The following is a 6,411-nucleotide window of genomic DNA, read 5'->3' on the forward strand; positions in this document are numbered from 1 at the left end:
CATGTCCAGAATTTCCTGGCCGATTCCTCCGGCTGCTGAATTATGTGGCTTAGGTCATCGGCGTCCGGTGGTCGCACATAAGTGCCCTGGAAGTTATCAAGGAATGCGGCTTCTAGGTCCTCCCAAGAACCAATTAAGTCTGTTGGCAAGTTGTTAAGCCAATGCCGGGCCGGTCCCTTAAGTTTGAGTGGGAGGTATTTGATGGCGTGTAGATCATCACCGCGGGCCATGTGGATATGAAGGAGATAATCCTCGATCCATACCGCAGGATCTGTTGTGCCATCGTATGGTTCGATGTTTACGGGTTTGGAGCCCTCAAGGATTTTATGATCCATTACTTCATCTGTGAAGCATAGTGGGTGTGTGGCGCCTCTGTATTGGGCTATATCACGACGCAGCTCGAAGGAACTTTGTCTGTTGAGTTCGGCCCGGCCGGATTTATTGCATCCGGAGTGACGATCACCGTCACGTGCCATGGGGCGCCTGCGCGATCCGTAGATCAATCTTGTTTGCCTTGCCTTGTCCTCCTGTATGTCGCGCAGGTCGGGCGCATTTTCCCGTGCCTTAGTATGCTTGACGCGGCGTCGGGGCATGGCTTGAGTGGAGGGCCAAGAGGCCTCTCTGTCGCGGCCACGAGGTGGCCGGTCAGCCATGTCATGCGCTGGTGATGTAGGTGCTTCCTCCTCTAGTCGGGGTAACAGCCTGTGCTTTGGGTAACTCTTGGAGGGGCACTCGAGTTCATACTCTTCGGCCGCAAAGACTTCAGTCCATCTGTCAGCTAGCAAATCCTGATCAGCTCTAAGCTGTTGCTCCTTTTTCTTTAGGCTGCTTGCCGTGGCCATAAGCCTGCGTTTAAAACGCTCTTGTTCAGCGAGATCCTCTAGCACGACGAACTCGTCGTCCTCGAGGCTTGCTTTGTCTTCGGAGGGAGGTGTATAATTATCGTCCTCAACCTCTTAGTCCGCCGCCCTCTCGTGAGGGCTCGCTTCTCTGTACTCCTGTGTTGAATCTTGCTGGAGGGGGCGTTCTTCGGCGCTATCTGGAGTAGTATTACCTCCCGTGCCGGAATCACCGTTTTTGCTTTGGCGGGATTTAGAGCAGCATCGCTGACGCCGGCGCTTGGGCTGTTTCTTAGAGGTATCGTCCCCTGCTGTTCCATCGCCATCTCCATCATTTGCAGTGTCCACCATATATATGTCATATGACGAGGTGGCCTTCCAGCGCCCTACAGGTGCTGGTTCTTGTTCGTCTCCTGCATCGCCGTCCATGCCGTCGATGTCTTCGGAGTCGAAGTCAAGCATGTCGGTTAAGTCATCAACAGTGGCTACGAAGTGGGTGGTGGGTGGGTTTTGAATTTCCTCATCGTCCGTATCCCAACCTTGTGTCACGACCGGTTTTCCGGGTAATAAATTTCCAGAAAAGACCGTCATGCTCATCAGCCCCAGGATTACTGTTAGCTGATGAGGCTCCAACTTGATACAGAAATTCCAAGCAGAAAAAAAAATATGTAGTACAAGGCCATTCTGGCCTGTGAGTACAACAAATGGTTTCTAGTGGTTGATGGCGGAAGCGGGTTGTGAAACATCAGTGTCTATGGGACTCCATTTCCCATGGGAACAGCTGACCAGGTTAACTCCTATCTTCGCGAGGCTGCTATCTCCATTACTTAGGTTCCAGGGCTGTCATCGCGTCGCTCCTCTTCGTGCAAGAAAATCTGGCCAAGACAATAGCCAGGGACAAGCCAGTGAGTACTTTGAATGTACTCGCAAACATTATGCACACAGGTATAATATAACAATGATGTGCTGAAAGTATTTTATGCTCATGATGTCAGTCACAAAAGATAAATAAATCTCTGATGCGTGCAAGCAAGTTATTTATAAAATTGCAATAACATAGTAGTATTAAAATTTATGAAATAAATAACAAGCAAAGCCACAGTCGGGCGTCTTAGCGACACCACATAAAGGGCTTTAAAAGAAATGCCACAGTCGGGCGTCTGAGCGACACCACATAAAGGGCTTTAAAAGAAATGCCACAGTCGGGCGTCTGAGCGACACCACATAAAGGGCTTTAAAAGAAATGCCACAGTCGGGCGTCTGAGCGAGACCACATAAAGGGCTTTAAAAGAAATGCCACAGTCGGGCGTCTGAGCGACACCACATAAAGGGCTTTAAATGAAATGCCATAGTCGGGCGTCTGAGCGACACCACACAAAGGGCTTTAAAATAAACAATCATAGTGAATATCCCGGAGGTAGAACCATCCCAGAGATACTCGATAATAACAATAATATCACGGGTTAGTCAACAATAATAATAATCATAATTATCACAAGTCACAGGTAGTAGTTCCAGTTCTGGTTAACAGTTTCACCTCCGAAGAGCGACACTAAGACCGACACTTGACCCATCCCAGACTGTAATCCTTAACCATGGACATGGCCATTCGAATAGGTTTAATCTCTGCAGAGGGTGTACTCTTTTACCCACGAGTAACGGATTTCTTTAGTCCATCGGGACTAATTCCGTCTACGGTCTTTTTGTTGAAAACACACCTAACTTGCACACACCAGCTTATCTCACACGTGTCTGGAATCACCCACGACACCTGTTAAGCAAACTCTAAGTGGGGAGGCTACAACCTCGCGTAGCATGGGATCAAATTTATATCGCGCGCTCTAAGGGGTGGCCTCCCCTCTCGGTCCCAACCGGAAACACCCATGCCCCCGGACCAGGTGGCATGCCTACCAGCTACAACCGGTATCTTCCACCATGGCCTCTCTGTACGGTGTGTGCTAGAAAGAGGTTGATAACTTACTGAACCGTAGTCTACTTTCTACAGAGACGAGTGGTACTACGAAACAAGTATGGGGGTTACTGGCACAAGACACGATCTACGGTCGACTCAGGAGGTTTAAGTATTCCCGGCATGATTAGCATGGCGAATATATTTCAACCAACAGAGTCACCGCTCATATCACCTTGCCATGCCATACCAGACATAACCGTCCCGACGGAGACCGGCGACAAACTCATGCCTACCCAAGGCAGAGGTTTTCCCGGGTTCCTGCCGGTATGCATGCAAGGCACATGAGGGTGATTATCATCACAAGTGTGTCCATTTCCAACAGCATGGAAATCAATAACATGCACCCATGCATATGATCATATCACATGAAATAACAAGTTTCTCCAAAGTGAGGTGATGTTATGAACGTGTCATCGAACACACAAAAATATTATGCCGGGGTTCAGAATGCTTGCCTTCAATGTGTTGAAAGGCAGGGTGCACTCCAAAACTTGAAACATTTCTCCTCTCTTCAAAAATCCTATTTTAGCAATATAAAAGAATTAACACACAAAATAAAAACAGCACCAAAAGTTGTTCTGAATTTTTTTCAAATAAATCTTAAAATAAACTAGGTGAAATTTGAGAGAGGTAGGAAAAAGAATCATTTCATTTGGAGTTGTATTTAAAAAGATATAACCAGTCAAAGTTTTGGTCAAATTCTGTTTTTAAAAATAAAACAAAAGAAAACGTTTCAGCCACGTATACGCTTTCTAAGTAGGGGTTACGTACTTGGGGTTTTACGCTATCACTTAACATGCGTGGCGGCGGAGTGGGTCACTGACAGTGGGTCCACGGGGCCCACTAGTCAGGTTTGACTAGTCTTTCTCCCTCTCCTTCCTCTGTCCCGAGCGGAGGCGGAGCTCCGGCGATTGTCACCGGCGACTGGCGGCTCCTCGCGGGGCCCCAAGGGCGGGGATGGATCCGCCACTCCAGGGCGGTCATCCCGGTGGTCGATAGGTAGGTGGGGGCGGAGGAAGCTGCCGGCGGCGAGCTTCGCGGCGGAGGAGGCTTGGGTGGCGAAGTGGTTTTGTGGCGGCGATGGCTCCCGAAACAAATTGAGTAGGGGGACCTGTTCACGGGAGGAAGAGAGGACTTTTGGTGAAGAGAGTGGAGAGGGGGAAGCCCTGGTGGCGCCGGAGTGAACGAGACAGTGGCGGCGGCAGGAGTTGCCGGAGACGACGAAGGCGGCGTTTCCCTGACGATTGCGGGCTATGGGGGTTCCATGGGGTAGCCTGAGGTTGCGTGCGTGCTCAGAGGGGCTCGGGGTCCCTTTTTATAGCATGGCAAGGCGGTTCCGCGGCGGCTGCGGATAAGGTCGCCGGCGACCGCCATTCTGTAGCTAGGGCGTCGTGGCGGCGACGAGCGCTAGCGGACACACTCGTGGATGAGCTCGCGCTGTTCCAGGGGCCAGGTGGCGAGCGGAAGAGGCTTGGGCGGCGCTGAATGGAGCAGGGGCTGTCGGCGGCCGTGGCGGCTAGCTCCTGGCCTGTCGGGGACGTGGCGAGGGGCGGCTTGGCGTGTTGCGGTGAGGAGGGACGTGCGTGGCGTGGCTCTATAGTGGAGGCAAGGCCAGGGGCGCGACACGTCGGCTCGGGCGTGGCACGTGTAAAACGTGTGCCAAACGCACGCTCTGCTCGCGCTCCGGGCGTGCACGGGACGTGCTCGACGTAATGCCAGAGCTTGCTAGAGGTCGCGGTTGAGGCTGGGAAGAAACAGGGCTAGGTTAGGGTTAGATAGAGGGTGAATGGGCATTGTTGTTAGGACAGGTGACCAAGTTCATAGTGTAAACTTGAATCCATGCCAAATCTGGCTATGCTCTCCAGGTGTTTGACAAAATGCCATAGGCACCTAGGCTCTTCTTGGGGTGGCCAAATCCTCCAGATCAGGGTCTCCTTAGATGCAAGAGAGAGTGGTGAGGTTAGTTTGTGAAAAGCACAGACTTGTTAGTGCAAGTTTTGCAAAACTACAATTCTGGACAGGAAATAAATGACATTATTTCATGAACCAAAATTAATCCAATGGGTGCATGCTCCTGGATTTAGGGGTTTGGTAGGGCTGTCTACAAATAGGAGAAAACACAAGATCTTTGGAGCAAAATTAAATAGGGTTGCAGTAGAAATCACAAGGCTGGACTAGAATGAAAAAGAGGATGATTCACTCAATTTTTTCAAAGAACATAAATAGGTTTTTGCACAAAGTGGAATAATATGCTCCTACTGACCTCCCCTAATTTTGGTAGAAGTTTTAAATAAATATTTAAATAGGTTGTAGTGTAAAATTGCCCACTGGACCAGATTTGAAAACTTGGTGTAGAACTCAAAATATCCAATGAATGAAATATATTATTGCACAAAAGTGATTTAGAGACATCACATGATATCTCCAAACCTTGGTGAAATTTTTAGTTAAATATAACAAATGGTTGTAGTTCAAAAAGAGCTCCAAATTTTAAAACAAGTCATTTAATGAATAAAGCTCAGTGTGAAATAATTTTATAAATAAATCTCCTGATTGAGAGATGTTTTTTCTAAATGAGAGGGAAAATAATTCCAATATATTTTGGAAGGATCCACTTGGGAAAAGTTTCTTAATATTAAAAGAAAAGTTTTGAAATCAACAAAGATATACTTGCATGCAAAAATTTTAAACTCTTGGCAAAATTTTAATAACTAAAACCTGGTTAAATTTTTGGGGTGTTACACCTTGCTGACCGTAGTCCGGCCAGGGCTCTCCTGATAAAGAGAGAGACTTTAGAGAATTCAGGATGTCACCGAAGGGCGAGTGCTGAAAGATGTCCGCGGCAGTAAACTCCATTATCGGCGCCCAATCAGATTCGATTGGCAGGGGCGCGGGGGGCTCGGAGTTTGGAGAGGAATCCGGCTCCTCGGAGTCACGGGCCATGCGGAGTGCGGGGCTGGAATTCGGCTTGATCGCCTCTGAGATTGCAGCCCCTGAGGCAGCGTCCAACCGCTGATCCTCGATCGGCGCAGTAGGCTCTGAATCAATGGTCGGAACCGATGCGTGTGCGGCCTCCAAGGCGCTGTTCGGCGCCAAAGCTATATCATGCCCATCGAGACAGTGCGGCGCGCTTGGCTGTGGCTCGAATCCGTCGAAGATCAAGTCCCCGCAGATGTCAGCCGTGTAGTTTAGGCTTCCAAACCTGACCTGATGGCCAGGGGCGTAGCTTTCGATCTGCTCAAGGTGGCCAAGCGAATTGGCCCGCAGTGCGAAGCCGCTGAAGACGAAGATCTGTCTGGGGAGAAAAGTCTCACCCTGGACTGCATCGTTGTTGATGATCAAAGGAGCCATCGGGCCTAAAAGCGACGACACAGAGGAACTCTCAATGAAAGCACCAATGTTGGTGTCAAAACCGGCGGATCTTGGGTAGGGGGTCCCGAACTGTGCGACTAGGCCGGATGGTAACAGGAGGCAAGGAACATGATGTTTTACCCAGGTTCGGGCCCTCTTGATGGAGGTAAAACCCTACGTCCTGCTTGATTATTATTGATGATACGGTTAGTACAAGAGTAGATCTACCACGAGATCAAGGAGGCTAAA

This window comes from Triticum dicoccoides, chromosome 6A (assembly GCF_002162155.2).
Source record: "Triticum dicoccoides isolate Atlit2015 ecotype Zavitan chromosome 6A, WEW_v2.0, whole genome shotgun sequence".
NCBI classification, from domain to species: Eukaryota; Viridiplantae; Streptophyta; class Magnoliopsida; order Poales; family Poaceae; genus Triticum; species Triticum dicoccoides.